Source organism: Rhinolophus sinicus, linkage group LG04 (assembly GCF_036562045.2).
Source record: "Rhinolophus sinicus isolate RSC01 linkage group LG04, ASM3656204v1, whole genome shotgun sequence".
NCBI classification, from domain to species: domain Eukaryota; kingdom Metazoa; phylum Chordata; class Mammalia; order Chiroptera; family Rhinolophidae; genus Rhinolophus; species Rhinolophus sinicus.
In genome coordinates this window covers 148466528-148483146 of record NC_133754.1, presented here as the reverse complement: position 1 = coordinate 148483146, position 16619 = coordinate 148466528, and the positions used below count along the sequence as shown (strand labels likewise).

The window sequence follows — 16619 nt, the reverse complement described above, 5'->3', positions numbered from 1 at the left end:
AAACTAAAACAAAATATCTAAGACAAGATATCTCTTTCCAAAATATTATGGCCTTTGAAATAAAATTTTGCTAAAAATGAAAGAAAGACTTTAGCAACTTGGAGTTTAGTGATATGCATTTTCTATTTTCTAGTTTTTATGAGCTGCAGCAGGGAAACTATGTTGTACAGCTCAAAGAGGGTACCATTCACATAATCTACGATGAGTTATAGTTGAAAAATGTGAATACTGCCTTGTGAGTTTGTGTAATTTAGTGCCCCAGAACTAGAATAAAATGGTTAAAATTGCTCCAGTTAAGGCTCAAAATTTTATTTAGCTGATTGCATATACATATAGATTAAACATACACAGCATTTTCAACTTCAGTCTTGTTATTGATTGTTGCTAACAATGTTTATGACATGAGCTCTGAAGAACAAATTGTTGCATAAGTTGCTGTCATGTTTCAGTCCTTAGATCAGTAGAGTGCACTATTGACTATTACAAAACACTAGTTCTGGGGCAGGCCCAGTGGCTCAGGCGGTTAGAGCTCCATGCTCCTTACTCCGGAGGCTGCCGGTTCGATTCCCACATGGGCCAGTGGGCTCTCAACCACAAGGTTGCCAGTTCAACTCCTCGAGCCCCTCAAGGGATGGTGGGCAGCGCCCCCTGCAACTAAGATTGAACACGTCACCCTGAGCTGAGCTACCGCTGAGCTCCCAGATGGATCAGTTGGTTGGAGCCCGGGCTCTCGACCACAAGGTTGCCAGTTCGACTCCCACAAGGGATGGTGGGCTGCGCCCCCTGCAACTAGCAATGGCAACTGGACCTGGAGCTGAGCTGCGCCCTCCACAACTAAGATTGAAAGGACAACAACTTGACTTGGAAAAAACAGTCCTAGAAGTACACACTGTTCCCCAATAAAGTCCTGTACCCCTTCCCCAATAAAAAATCTTTAAAAACAAACAAACAAAAAAACACACCACTAGTTCTAAGAAAACCAATAAAATCCACTTAAGCCATCAAAAAAACAAAACAATAACAAAAAAACCACTAGTTTTTTCCAGCTTTCTGCTTGATTAAACATACTTCCAATATAAAATAAACAGAGAGAGTCCCTTTTATTCTATCTAGGACATATCATTGTCTTCTGGAACATGAATTCTCTTCCCATATATGTCTGCCCCAAGGGATTGACTCCTGAAATGGTTATTTAATAGTGTTAGAAGCATACTTTGGATTGCCTGAACCATCATTAGTTTTTAAACTTTCAAGCACAAGTCTTTTAAATAACATCAAGATCAAAGCCAATGTAGAAGCTGTCTATTTTCTTGAACTTTTGCCTCAATCAATGCTGTTAAAAATGGTTAAAAGAAAAATAAACTTCATTGCACATCAGTGTGCAATCACATTAAATCAAATTGTTTGCAGGGCATGAAGGATGTGGGGCTTGTGTTTAATAATTTGCTAAGAATTACCTAGGTGAAGAAATCACAGCGCGTGAATCACTGAGTTTTCATTTACAAGTGATGATTAAACATGTGTTGATAGTATCTCACAGAAGGAAAATATTGCAACTTTTATAGTAACCATTACAATATGAACAACAATTTGTTCATGAAAACTAGTAGTAGAATTGGAAAGAGCTTTGGGGCAGTTGAGTTTCTCCCCCAATTTGTTGACTGAACAGCTGTCATTATCCTTCAGTGCCTTCTCAACAGGTGCCTCTCAGAGCCAGGTCTGTATATTGCTGGTAATGGCATTTCTTCAATATCGGTTGGCATCAGGCTCCATTATTTTAAACCTTTCTAAGTTTTCTTCCTTTTGGGTTGAAATTTTCTTGCCTCAGTCCATAATATTTCTTGTTCATTTACCTTTGTAGGAAAATTCAAGACCCTTCTTTCCCTGCATTAAATTGTATCTGTTAATAACATCTCATATAGCATTGGCTTATTTAGAATGTCATCTTTCCCTGGCACGCTTTCTGTAAATATTGTAGTGTCAGGGTTTGCCTACAGTTGCTCCTCTCCAAATTGGAATGATTGATTTGTTGAATAGAATACACCATGAAAACCTGATCCTGAATGTTTAGTCTTTTAAAAAAATTTTTGTCTAGTTGTTTCCCAACCCATTCTCACATACTCACACACTGGCACACAAACTGCATACAGTCCTTTTTCTATAGGCTTAGATAAAGTATCAGGTTAGAGTCTGCTCCCTGGGGCTGCCTTCCTTTGTGAAGTCGGTGTACATAAAGTTCAACTCAAGAATGTTTGAGCTGAAGGTGACCAATGGAAAGCCGAAGCCCAGAACTGTTACTGTGATGTACCTGAGGCTACACTCCAGTTCAAGGCAGAACTCAAATGTGATGCATCATCCCATCTTCTAGGTTAGTGTTGTGTGTATAGGAAGCTTAAATCAACCCTCTCTATAAAATAGACAAGGGGGAATTAAGGGTTGCTGTGGCTCAGCTCCTAAAGTCTATTTTTTAATGGTCAGTAGTTCTGTAAAGTAAATTATTGCCCCTTAATTTGTCTTCTTTTTTAAAAGTAAATTTTTATTTTAGCATAGTTTAGATTTATAGAATTATTGCAAAGATAGAGAGAGTTCTTATATACCCCATATCCAATTTCCCTATTAATAACATCATATAGTAGGATGGTATATTTGTCACGGTTAATAAATGAATATTGACACACTATTATTAATTTTATCTTCTTTTTTAACATCATAATTTGGATTTGCATTAAGAGAGCTGCTCCATACTTTTTGTAGGGAATATATAAGTTTATCTGAGGTGTTAAGTGAAAATTATAAGCAATTCACTATTGTTTAAAGTTAATCTTCATGTTTCTGATCTCATCCTCTTTTCTAATGGACAACACTGTCATCTGTTTGTTGAACAAATACTTAAATTGTGTTTATTGTGTGCGAGACCCTGTTCTAGGTTCTTCAGGAATAGTAAGCATTTAATTCTCATAACATCCCTATATACTATTATTGTCTTCAATTTATTGATTGGAAATTGATGCTCAGAGAGGTTAAGTAACTTGCTCAAGGTCATACCGTGCAGCCTAGCTCCAGAGTCATTCTCCTAATCCCGAGCCACTAGCCTGTGATCCTAGAAGGCAGAGTCCTTGCCTTGTTCATTTCTGTAACCCTTTCCTCCGCTCTTGCATAACAGCTTGCATGTGGTATTAGTCAGCTTGGGTTGCCAGAACAGAATACCACAAACTGGGCGGCTTAAACAACAGAAATTTATTTTCTCACAGTTCCGAAGGCTGGAAAGTCCAAGATCAAGTTGCCAGCAGGGCTGGTTTCTGCTGAGAACTTTCTTCCTGTCTTGCAGATTGTCGCCTTCTTACTGGCCTTTCCTCCGTGCACATATATACTCCTGGAGTCTTTTCTCATAAGTACACCAGTCCTGTTGGATTAGGGCCCTGTTCTTATGACCTCATTTAACTTGAATCATCTCCTTAAAGGCCCTGTCTCCAAATGCAGTTTCATTGGGAGTTAGAACTTTAACATGGCGGGGGGGGGGGGTCATAATTCAGTCCATAACACCAGGTAATCACAAAATATCTTCTAAATTAAATTTACATTTTAAAGCAATGCACCCAATATCTGCTCAAGCATTTAAGGTTTTTTTGTTGTTGTTCCATTTTGTTTTTATCACCTCCGATGCCTGCTTATAATAATGTTACAGCTTGATCCCAGATCTTTCTATTCTGTAGCACCATCGTCTTCATGGTTTATCTCCTATTCTTTCCAAGTTATTTCCAGGGAACAAGATATTTGCCATTGAAGGCATTGTTACAATTAAGCATGTTTGTCATTTTTCCCATAAGCTTCTATAAACACATCATAGTAAGATCAAAGCAGTTAATTTATCATTGTTAAAAAAATCATTATGCTGTCATTTTAAGCGACTCTTGTATTTTAGATCCCAGCTGGTGATTTATTTGCTTATTATCTTTTCTTTGTGAAGCTTCTTTAAACTTAAGAAGTAATTAATTGCAAACAATTTAAACAATACAGAAATATGTAAAGTAAAATACGCCATCCTTCATCGTCAGTACCCCACCCTTTCCCAAGTCCCCTCACCTGAATTAAACGCTGTTAAGAATTAGGTGTGTATTTTTCCAGATATTTCCTATGCATGGGTAGATAGATAAATGATAGATGGAAAGATACATACATACACACATCCATTTTTCTTTCTTTTTTTTTGCATCTTTTTCTTTTATGGTCACACTACACTTGTTCTGCAACTTCGTTTTACAGATAAACAATACATCAGGGTGATGATCCCCTGTCATCACATAATGATTCGCAGAGCAGGTTATCTGAACCAGCCCTAAGCCAATGCCTATGGATTCGCCCAACCTATACATTTCTTTTTCCAAATTCTGAGAACATGTGAACAGGACCTAAAAGGGAGAAAAATCTCTTAGAAATTAAGGTTCCTATAAACTTAAAAATAAAATAGTTGCTTTAACCTGCTCCCCGATACCTCTTCCAAATATTCCATTTAACTGTTTGTGGTTTGTGTACGTATGTATATATTTAGGTTTTGTTTCTTCCCAAACAATTTTTGATTTATATAAATATAATTATGAAGCTTGTTCTTGCTTATCACTGACAGCAGGGTAATTCCAGGTTCCAGAGCAACTCTGCCTCCTGCATTGTATACTGTCATGGAAGAGATGCAATACCAAGCAATAGAACTAAAAAGCATTTAATTATCACAGTGATGTCCCCCTTCATTTGATTGCTGCGGGCTGTCAAAGAGACTGCCTAGAAAATAGGAAACAAACTCAGCATAGACAGAAAGCTGCAAGGCGTAACAGATCATAGCATCTCTGCTTTACCGGCAAGACAGCGAGTCATTAGTGGAATATCCAACCAGTTCCCTCTGTCGTTCCTCTGCCTGCTGCTCCCTAGCACACACCCTCCTTGTGAAAATGCAGATGTACCGATCGTCAGGAAGAGGAACTGATGAATAGAAATGAAAGTGGCAGCCACTAGAAGCAGACTGCTGCAGTCAATTTTGGAGTAGATGTTTATAGATTACTGTATTTTGTAAATTACTACATTACGTGCATCTGCTCCAAGGTGGTCTTATCTTGCCACCGACACACTTTTGAATGATTCCTCCCTCTGTGCAAGGGAGCTTATTGATGTATTGTTCTCTTACATAGTGTTTTTTTCCTTCTCCTGCTGCTGCTTCTTTCCATGTGTGTAATGTCCACAAAATTGATCATTCTGCTGAAGTCCACCTACATCAAGTCCACGGCATCTCGTGGAGGTATCTCTCTTTTCTAAACTCATAGCATAAACTACCAAGCACTTACCAAATATTTAAGCATTTTGGACTTATATTGTTGTCTTGTAATATGATTTCATTTTTATTTGTTTTACCAGTTTTACTTGTTGGTTCCCTAACTATGATATAAACATTCTTAAGGCTTTCTCTTGTGTGGGTTTTAGAAACTTCTGACCATTTCCGACAGACTTCTTCCAGGGCCCGCTCAAAAAGTACCTTTCCTGTGAAGGTTTACCCAAGCAGTACGGTGACATTTACTGCTTACCGTTTCTTCAGTGTGAGTGTGGTCAGTCCCTCCCTCTGTAGTGGGAAATGAGGAAGCAAAGTGTTTTTCTTAAATGGTTCAAGAATTAGTGGAAGCTTGAGGTTGGCAAAGTAGGATGATTCTTGGACACAACTCAAGGCTAACACCTAGCAAAAGCATGTAGCAAATGACAGATTCTGGTTTATGGGCAGCCAGTCAAAGAAACACACAGACCTGCAGAGTTAGAACTGGAGGAGAAAGGTAGAATTACTGTATTTCATTGGCACACATACACAAGTGGTATCCAGTAAAGGGAGAACCTGCTGTTGATCTCACGGCCGTGTTTCTATGAACAGCAATACATTTACATTTAGTACTATGATCTGCCACGTCTCAGGTAATGCAGTATAATTTTCTCCAGTCTTGATCCCTCTTCCTATTTCTTTATGGTACATAAAATGTATAATCTTAGAAATACATATATGTATGCACACACATTTGTATGTTTTTCTAAATGGTTGTGTGATGTCATCAAATTGAGATAGCGTTTCTGTGATAATACCACCTTTCTCTCTTCAAAGTCTGTTATTCAATTATTAGCTTCATATTCCAGTAAGTCATTTTCTTCCATTGTTTAAGAATTTACATTGTTTGATTACATAATTTCAGTATTTTCCTTTCATCACTGCAAACAACAATTTAATAACTTTAAAATTTTAAAATCACAGTTGTTTAATTGAAGTATATTTGCAATAAAACATCACATAATTTTAAGTTGTACAACATTGATTGATACATTTATATGCAGGTAACCCCTGTATAACATGGCATTTATATAACACGGTTTCGCTCTAACACTGTTCGAGAATTGGGCAGAACCCTCGTATAACATGGCATCCCAGAACACAGTTTGACTTTAACATGGTTTGAGAATGAGAGAAATCCTCAAACAACACGGAACGTAATAAAAGCTTAGTAGTGACGACAAAGAAAACATTATTTCATACATATTAATATGTTATACTTTTGGTGAAAACTGCTTTACTAAAGATATTTCTCTTAATTATAAAAATATAATAGTATGTTTTTTTAATTTTTGGAAACTAACTCCCTTTTTTGTACTAGTTCTTTGTTTCGTATAACATGGATTTGCACAACATGGCATTTTTAGGAACCTAACAACTGTGTTCTACGTGGGTGGCCTGGATTATGTTATGATGGCCATTGTAGTGATAGTTGGCATCTCTATTACATCACATAATTATCATTTGTTTTTTGTGGTGGGAATAATTAAGATGTAGCCTCTTAACAAGTTGGATGATTATATAATATAATATTATTGTGCATAATTTTATAGCTTTTTAATATGTAACTTATATGTACAGTAATTCTGTGTATATGTAGGCATTCTAAAACACACACACACACACACACACACATGCACATATGCTTGATTTCTCTTTCCACTCAAGTTCCAAAAACTTCTTGGTTAAAAGAAATCTCAAAAAAGCAATTGTTTCTTCTATGCTACTATACCACTCTCTGTGTCTTTATTGAATTATAGTTTGTAGGATTCAGTAGACCCTCATATTCAAGAATTTTAACTTTTATGGTTCTAAAGGCTCACAAGTGATCCTGAAGGTCCGTGACCTGCAAATATTTGTCTGTTTATCTGACACACACACATAATTTTGATTTTTGAGAGCAGTGAAGCTGGCATTCCAGGATCGAGGCATTTTGCTGGTAAGTGAGATTAGCCAATGCGCCGCAGTATGTTTCAACACTACTTCATGGTTCCGTACTTACCATGATGGCCCTGAGGGATGAGTCTTGTTGGGTGGGAGAGCAATACTCCCCAAATCTAGGGTATCTTAAATCCCAAGGCTCTCCTCTTCTTTTTCTTGTTATTGGAGGGTAAATTCCTTTAGTGCAAGCATATCAGATGTTAGCATTATTGTAACTCCTGGTGCTTAGTACACTGCCTGGCATATACCCATATACAGGTTGGAAAATGAATCTTCTGCCTCCTAAATACTCACACACACACAGTGGTGCTCACGTCACATTCAAACACACACACACACACACACACACACACACTCACACATAATCTCTATATAATAGAGATTATGATTTAATCTGTTCTTTTGGACTCTGTTTCTGCTCCATTACCTTTGGAAGGATCACTGAGAATTGCTTTGGTCATTACCAGGTGTGATCTTTTCCATTGATCAGCATGTTGGTGTAGAGTAGTGAGTCTGAAGTGTGGCTGTATGTTAGAACCACCGAGGAGATTTGGGGAAAATCCTGATGTGTAAACTGTACTCCAGACCAAATAATCAGCATCTTTGGGAACTGGACCCAGACATCAGTATTTTTAATGCTTGCCCAGTGATGCCAATATGCTGCCAAAGTTGACCACCTCTGCAGCAGAGATTCTCTCCTAACAAGTGAAAAGGAACATAAACACCCTAGATCAAAGGCAACAGCTGGAGTGCTGGAAAGAATGCTGAAGTAAGAATCAGAAAACTTGCATCTAAGTACCAACTCTACTACTTAGAAGCTGTGTGACACTGGGCAGGGCTCCAGCTGCCTATTGCAGTGTAACAAACCACCCCAAAAAGCAGTAGAGTGAAAAAACAACATTTCTGGGCATTTTCATTGTGCTCAGAAATCCCATGGTTAGGAATTCAGAAAGTGCAGAGTGGGCATGACTTGTCCCTGCTTCACAATGTTTGGGGGCTCAATTGGGAAGACTTGCATGGCTGGGGCTGGAATCATCTGGAAGCTTCTTCACTTACTTGTCTCGTGCCTGGACTGGGCTGTGTGGGCCCCACAATGACTGTGGACTGGAGTGAGGCCTCTCCAGGTGCCTTGGGCTTCCTTAGAGCATGGCAGCCTCACGGTAGTCGGATTTCTTACACAGCAGCTCAGGGCTTCGAAAGTGTTTTTTAATCAAAGTAGACACTGCTGGCCTTTTACATCTCACCCTGAGAAGTCACATAGCACCGCTTTCAGTGCACGCTGTGGATGGAAGCAATCACAGGACACAGAACTCACCTCTGCATGGCAGGAGTGTTAAAGAATGTGTGGTCATATTTTACTATTTCCACGAACAGGTTATATGCAGCCTCAGTTACCCTTGGTATTAATTATGTATTACTGTGTAACAATTGCCACAAAGCACTTAAGACAATGCACATTTATTATCTCATAGTTTCCATGGGTCAGGGATCTGAGCATGGCTTAGCTCACTTCTGTACTTCAAGATCTCCCAAGGGTGGCAATCAAGGAATCGCCTGAGCTCTAGTCATCTCAGGGCTTAACTGGCGAGGGATCCACTTTCAAGTTTACGTGGTTGTTGGTAGGATTTGGTTGCTTGTCACGTGGTCCTCCCCAGCATGGCAGCTTGCCTCATCCAAGCACAGAAGCTGGGAAGCAATAGAGAAAATCTGGTCTTCAACAGAAATTGCACTTTTCTAACCTACTCACAAAGGGACATCCCATCACCTTTGCTGTATTCTGTTGATTAGGAGCAAGGCACTACCCAGCCCACACTGAAGGGACAAGGATTACACAGGGGCATGAATACCAGGTGGGCACGCTTAGGGACCATCTTAGCAGCTGGTTTACCAAACTCCTCTGTAAAATGCAATATGAACCCTGGCCTGCCCAACCTACAGGCTTTAATAAGCTGGTATGTTTGACTGTGCTTCAAGATGTATGTCACCTTGCAAAGGTGAGTCATTTTCAACAGAGAATACATTGCGCCTGTCTCAGAATAGCCTTTCCTTGGAGAAGGAGCGGTCCCTGAATATAAACTGGCACAGTCATAAAGGGGGAAGAGAATTTAAATTCTTTTTAATCAGTAATTTCTCTGTGGTTTTTCTTTTCAGTTATAGCTACCTAACATTGTTCAAATAAAGCATATGACCTCTTGTTCCCAGGGGAAATGGAATTTATTTTTGATTAAAAGCACTTATTAATGCTTAAATCCATCACCCCTCGTACACTTCCAAAGCAAACTGAGCAAAAGGTCAATGTAAATGTTCTTATAAATCAAATCCTAAAATGTTCACATCCTATAAAGGCCAATCTTTAGATAAAACTGCTGAGAAATTCTTGTTTTGTTTTTAAAATATTGCTACTTTCTGGTTCTTAAGCTAGAGAGAATTTTTGATGGCCAAAGAATGTTGACTGGTGATTTTGTGTGTGATTATACCCATTAGAAAAAAGTAAATGAGTGCCTCACTTTCTTATTAAATAGTTTTATTTACAGATGTCAAATAGCATTAGTAAAGCAACATACAGTGTATAAACTGAAATTTTTAAAAATGAATGGTTACGTGAAAAATTTTACACCTAATAGTTATAAAACAAAGTTACAAATTAAAATGAATAATGTGCAATATTAATTTTGTATTAAAAATGTACATAATTTCTATATGTACATAGGCAAGATAGACACAATATGTTAAAAGTGATTATCCCTGGGCCGGCCCTGTGGCTCAGGCGGTTGGAGCTCCATGTTCCTAACTCCGAAGGCTGCTGGTTCGATTCCCACGTGAGCCAGTGGGCTCTCAACCACAAGGTTGCCAGTTCAACTCGAGTCCTGCAAGGGATGGTGGGCAGTGCCCCCTGCAACTGAGATTGAACAGGTACCTTAAGCTGAGCTGCCACTGAGCTCCCGGATGGCTCAGTTGGTTGGAGCTGGTCCTCTCAACCACAAGGTTGCGGGTTCCGACTACCACAAGGGATGGTGGGCTGTGCCCCCTGCAACTAGAAAATGGCAATTGGACCTGGAGCTGAGCTGCGCCCTCCACAACTAAGACTGAAAGGACAACAACTTGACTTGGATAAAAGTCCTGGAAGTACACACTGTTCCCCAATAAAGTCCTGTTCCCCTTCCCCAATAAAAAAGAAAAAAGTGATTATCCCTAAGTAATATTAGAATATTTTTTATTCTCTTTGCCTTTTTTGAGTTTTCCATAGTAAACAGTCTTTTATAGACCCAGAAAAACTGTAAAAATTAAAATTGAAAAGGACCTTATTTTTCCACTTTTGAAATAATGGTGCATGGTCATCATCATCACAATACAGAATGGGAATCCATGGTAACGGGAAAGCAGAACCGGCTCTGGAGCCAGGCCATTGCTGCCCCCCAGATGGTCAGGACCTGGGCACCAGCCAGAGCACAGCTCAGACCACTGTCCTACCCAAAGCAGAGCTAATCAGAGTGAAAATACCATCACCACCCTATCTTTTTTTTCTTTTTTTCCGATTTAAGAGGAAGAAGTCTGAAAGAACTACCTTTGAAAGAACGATCTCTTGAACCATTTCTGGTTAATAATTAAATTTTTGAGCTACATTTACTTAAGTAATAACAGAAGTTGAAGACTGGTAACATAAGTTTACTCCAGGTGGCTGCCTGCCTGCCTCCAATATACAGGGTTGGACAATTAAGTTCATGAACTCATCCTAGAAACAGTGCTACACACCTCATTGCTGAATATCATTACGGTCACCTTCGAAGTGCTCCCCTTGGGAAGCTATGCACTGACGCCAGCACCTAGTCCACCCTTCAAAGTAATTTTGCAACTCTTTTTCTGGAATGGCCATCAGAGCTATCGTCGTATTACCCTTGATGTCCTGAATGTCATCAAAATGTCTTCCTTGGGGTGACCGGTTAGCTCAGTTGCTTAGAGCATGATGCTGGTAACACCAGGATTGCTGGTTCGATCCCCACATGGGCCAGTGTGAGCTGCGCCCTCTACAACTAAATTGAAGCCACTACTTGACTTGGAATTGATGGGTCCTGGAAAAACACACTTAAAAAATAAGTAAATAAAAGTTTTTTTTGAAAAAGGTCTTCCTTTCAATGATTCCTTTATCTTCAGGGTAACAAAGAAGTCTTTGGGGGCCAGATCAGGTAAGTAGGGAAGGTGTTCCAATACAGTCATTTGTTTACCAGCTAAAAACTCCCTCATGGAGTGCTGTGTGAGCTGGTGCATTGTCGTGAGGCAAGAGCCATGAATTGTTGGCAAAAAGTTCAGGTCGTCTAACTTTTTCATGCAGCCTTTTCAGCAACTTCCAAATAGTAAACTTGGTTCGTTGTCCAGTTGGTACAAATTCATAATGAATAATCCCTCTGATATCGAAAAAGATTAGCAACATCGTTGCAACACGTTCACGAACTTAATTGTCAGACCTCATATGTGAGGATAAGGTGATTGTTTCACATCTGCTCCCAAACCAGGTCACAGTCTAAAGCCCAATCTGCTCATAAGTCATTTCTGGCTACTGTGTGGAAATCACCACAAACAGACTACCTGAACTTGTGTCAGGGCTTCTTCTGGGGACAAAACGTAAAATGAAAACCTGAGAATAAAGTACCCCAGCCAAATGGGTGAGACAAAATGTTTCTGAGAAAACTGGACAAGAGAAGGGCTTCTTAGCAAGATTTTGCCTAATGGGTTAAAAAGTAAACTCAGCACAACATAGATGCTTCCAGAACTGCTGTGGCTGCCTATTGCCCGTCACAAATTGTTGCAAAAGAATAAGATAGAGAACAGCAAAGGAAATAAGATAAGAACAGTTTTGTGGGGTTTTGTGAGAGGAAGAGAGCATATCTCTAGTGTAAGCAGCTCATGCAATCCCGGGCAAGCACCTTCCGTTTAGTACAACTCAGAAACTGTTTACTGAGTGAGTGAACGCATGGGACAGAGAGGAGGAGTGAATTAATAAATAAGCAAATATTCATTTGCTCTGCCAAAAAAATCCTCTTGTTGCCCACTCCTGGAGATGAAGAGGAAGAGAAAAGAGCATGGTGACCTGTGTAATCAAATTAGTGTAGGATGCTTTATGATGTAACTCAAGGTAGGCAGAGTCAAAAGTGCTGTCATGATAAGATCAGGATAGGAGTTCACAGAGAACAGAAGCAAAATTGTGATAACAGAAAGATGAATTTGTTAAGCAAACCTGACTAGGCGTGGGAACAAGTTGGAGTAAATCTTGAGGAGACATGCGTGCTTTCAGATGCTGAGAGGACGCCTGGACAGCAAGGAGCTGGAGCTGGAGAGGCAATATTCTTGATCCTCTGACCCACCCACGTTAGAGAAGCTTGCCTTACACATTACATTTATAATAGTCTTTATCCTCCACCCAAAACTATCTCCCCCTCCTTCCCTATCTCCTTCCCTCACTTCATTCTTCTTTCCCTCCCTCCCATTCCTCCTTTCCCTCTGCCCCTCCTTCCCTCTCCTTTTCCTTTCTTTCTGTAAATAATTGATTACATTACAGTTAAGAAAAGTGATAGTTGACTTAAATGAGATGTCAAAAGAAGAACAGTACTTTAGAGTGGGGAGGTAAATCAGGAAAGAATAATTTGTAGAGAAGTCATTCGAGAGGATCATCAAAGAAAAGCTCTAGAAAGCAGGACTGAGGAAAAGAATTGCAGACAGGAAGTGCTGACTAGAAAGGAATGGAGGTATTATATAGGGCACAAGTTGTTCCGTGTGGTGGGAATACGTGATACTGACTTGACATGTCAACATTTCACAAGGCAGAATAATTTTAAATTAGATACAGTAGCATCCATGATTAATCAACTTGAACCCAGAAATAATAAATAATACAAAGAAGAGAAAGTAACAGAAAAATTCCTATTTATAGACCCCATACAGTGAATGCCACTATCTAGCGTTGTACGTATGAAACTTGAACTACTGTATATGGTGGCCCTACATATTCAGTGTCAGCAGTGTGCAGAGTAATGATCTTTGACACAATTTAGGAGCTGAGAAACAATCATTTCTTCACAGTAATGTCAAAAATTTTAGTTTGGTTACTAAGATTTTTCAGAAATAAAATTTTCATAGTGATTGTCTTTAAATATTTTCAGATTTATTCTTGTAAACTAAAAGTTTATTCTAAAATATGATTCTTGTCTTCAGCAGGATACCCACGTTCACATGTCGCAATCATCCAAAATATGTATTTAGCACACCTATAAATGTATGAAGGTTTTCTTTTTCCTATTTTTTTTCCTGTTACCATGATGATAACCATACTGCATATAAATGTAGTACTGAAGTGTGAAAAAAACATTGTTTCTTCATTTTTCTCTAATCAAATTAAGTTCAGATGAACCTCCATTACTTCCAATAGCAGAAAACATACTCGGGACAATTCAACATAAACTCAGCACCTTCTGGATTAAAATCTCAGCTTCTTCTAGGTGAGTCATCAGTCCAGTTCTAGGCTCCTCTCCTGTCTGCTTTCCTTTTCTTCCTAGGAATGAGCTGAGATCCACAGCACCATTCCTGCATCCTGCCATAGGGCAGCCCCTACTCAGCTCTAGCCAGCAGTCAACATCAGGACATAGGGCTGCCAGAACGTCACATATGACAAAAGAAGCTTCAAATACAGAGTTTTACATAAAAATCTTTCAATGTGTAAATATTGGCAGTGTTTGTCCCTCCAGATCCACTCTCCACCCTTCTTGACCCAGCTCTAGGCAGAGAGGCTGGCTTTAGGGACAGTCTCAATGGGTTTAGATGCCTCCAGCTTCCTGTTGGGCTCAGCCAGTGGGAGGCACCAGCCAGTGGTCACTGAGGGAGGGAGGAGCCTGAGCAAAGAATGTCACTTCTCCGTCTCCCTCTCTCTAAGGTATTGGGTTGGGCTGTCCATCGCGGCTCTCCTCTACCAAAGGCTCCCACCCAGAAGCGCTTCCAAGTGTGGGGATGTAATGTATCCTTGCAGTTACAAGCCCCAGAGTGTCTTGCCGTTCTTTGCTTTTACTCTTCAGTTCTGTCCTTAGTCCTAGAAAGAGTTTATTTGAGAGTGCCATCTGTTTTCTGCCAAAACCCAGGTTGATTCAAAAACTAATTCAACTTTTTCTTTTTTAACTGTATGGGCCAAATAAAGCATAAAAAACAAACAAACAACTGTATGGGCCAAATAAAACCATGTCTATAGATTTGGCCCATAGGTTTGTAAATATGTGTTTTATTTATAGCACCTTCTATGACATGTTCTTATCGAAAATATTAATCCAAATTCCATCGAGTACTGTATCTATATTCCAGGTTAGGGGAAATCAGAGAGACGGAAGAGCAAGTTAAGCGACATCCACAACATGAGACATTGCTCTACAAATGACCCAGTTTCTCCAACAAATCAAAGTCATGGAAAAGGGGCAGCTGGGCAAGGGGGCCTACGATAGAAGGAAATAAACTTGAGAGGTAAAACAACCAAAATTAATATGTGAATCTTGTTAGGATCCTGATCCAAACCAACACCTTTGAGACAATCACAGAATTTCAATGAAAACGTGATATTACATAACATTAAAGACATGAATTTTTCAACGATTAATTAGAGATGCTTTTTGAAGTACCAGTTAGAGATGCATAAGGGAAAATATGAAATTTCTGATGTCTGGAATATGCTTTAAAATATTTCAGCAAAATTAATAAATGAATAAGTGTGTGGTTAATAAATGAATAAGTGTGTGTGTGGGAGGATAAATGGAAGAAGATTGGCAAAATTGTGGCAATTGCTGAAGCAGGGTGATGGTACTTGGGAATTTATCATGCTCTTCTCTGTACTGTTGTGAGTGTCTGAAATTTTCCAAAGTAAAACATTTTTGAAAATGGGAAACAAAGCTTTCCTTATTTGTACTCGAGCAAAATTCCGCTATAGAGCAATAATGTGACCAACGCTGTATATTTTTCCTCTTCCTAAGAAAGGCCCCTAAGAAACCCCTCTTTCCTTCCATGACAATTCACCTTACAGCATTCATCCCAAATGTGCACGTTTGGTTCTGCTGTCCCTGCTCCTATTCTTTGGTTGTCTACTTGCTTTTACTTTCCTGCTCCGTTCATTGGCTTGACCTTGCTTTCTGTCTGGCCTGATTTGGGGCTTACCCCTCAGTATTGGATGTCCCTGCACCCTGGTCTCTACTGTTTGGGACAGGAGGTGGAAAGTATGAAGTCTAATCTAAGAAACTATCGGGTTAGCTGGTGGCCACCAGTCTTTTCTTTCTGGGATGATGTAAGGCTACAACAGAGAATTTTATGACACATTTATTTTCTTATATAAATGGGAAAAAAATCAGTGTCGTTGTCTTTGTTTCATAAGTGGGAAAATGGAGACACAGCAAAAAAGTAATAATAAAAATTCTGTCAAAAACCTCAAATAATTTTGGGAGATGTTAATACTATTAGTCAAATTGCTCTAACCAGCAAGTATCATTTATAATCCTGTTTTTTTAAAAAAAAAAAAATCTGAAAACCAAGATCTCCTTTTTAAGAGCAGTTGCTGATCCCTAAAATTTAAAGCTGCACAGTTTTACACACACACACACACACACAAACACACACAAATACACACACACACATACACACACACACACATACACACACACACACACACACCGCTAGTCCAATTAATGTTCTGAAGAATATATCTTTACTCTTTGAAATATACCGTTATATTTTTTATTATCTATACATATGTCATCTGTTACTCATGAAATATTATTTCTGCAAAGGTTAGCTTAATAATAATTTAAAATGCTAAATGATTTAAAATTAGATTTAAAGATGGTAGAACTGGGGACTACAGTATATTAATTGATTTTTAAGAACTGGAAAATAAAAAGAGTTAAATACTCCATCTGAAAATTCCAAAATATTTTCATCATATGTGCATGCTATTCCATAAAATTATTTTAGTTTTAGTTAAAATAGTGAAATTTTAATGCAAAATACATAAACCCTATGCACTGTTATTACAGTGCTAAGAAAAAAATGGTGATTCCAGATTCTGGTTTGATGATCTCCCCATCTGGTCAAGTTCATTCTTGTTTCCAGTTGTTGGTTTTTGTCATGTTGCTGTATTTAATGATACTGTACAAAAGTCATTTGACTTGGATCAGAATAATTCAAACTCTGATTTTGCTGATTAGCAGATATGGAATAGCACATGCCTGTGATATGACCTTGGGCATGTTCTCTGATATTTTTGTCTCCGTTTCTACATCTATAAAATGCAAATGTCATATAATAT

General features: G+C 38.8%; 1 protein-coding gene and 1 long non-coding RNA gene across 3 annotated transcripts in view; both read left to right on the top strand.

Annotated features, from left to right (window-relative positions):
- LOC109449927 (guanine nucleotide-binding protein G(q) subunit alpha) overlaps positions 1-16619 on the top strand; it is a 338060-nt gene that overhangs the window by 17943 nt on the left and 303498 nt on the right. The gene's annotated exons all lie outside the window — the stretch shown is intronic.
- The window catches only part of LOC141571134 (uncharacterized), a 46677-nt gene that overhangs the window by 16859 nt on the left and 13199 nt on the right, over positions 1-16619 (top strand). Inside the window, exons 1-2 of one of the 2 annotated variants that reach the window (XR_012495814.1) lie at positions 13489-13785; positions 14636-14791. The exons of the other annotated variant lie outside the window; for it this stretch is intronic. This is a non-coding gene — a long non-coding RNA (uncharacterized LOC141571134). Of the gene's footprint in view, positions 1-13488; positions 13786-14635; positions 14792-16619 lie in introns of those variants that run through there. 2 annotated transcript variants of the gene reach the window in all.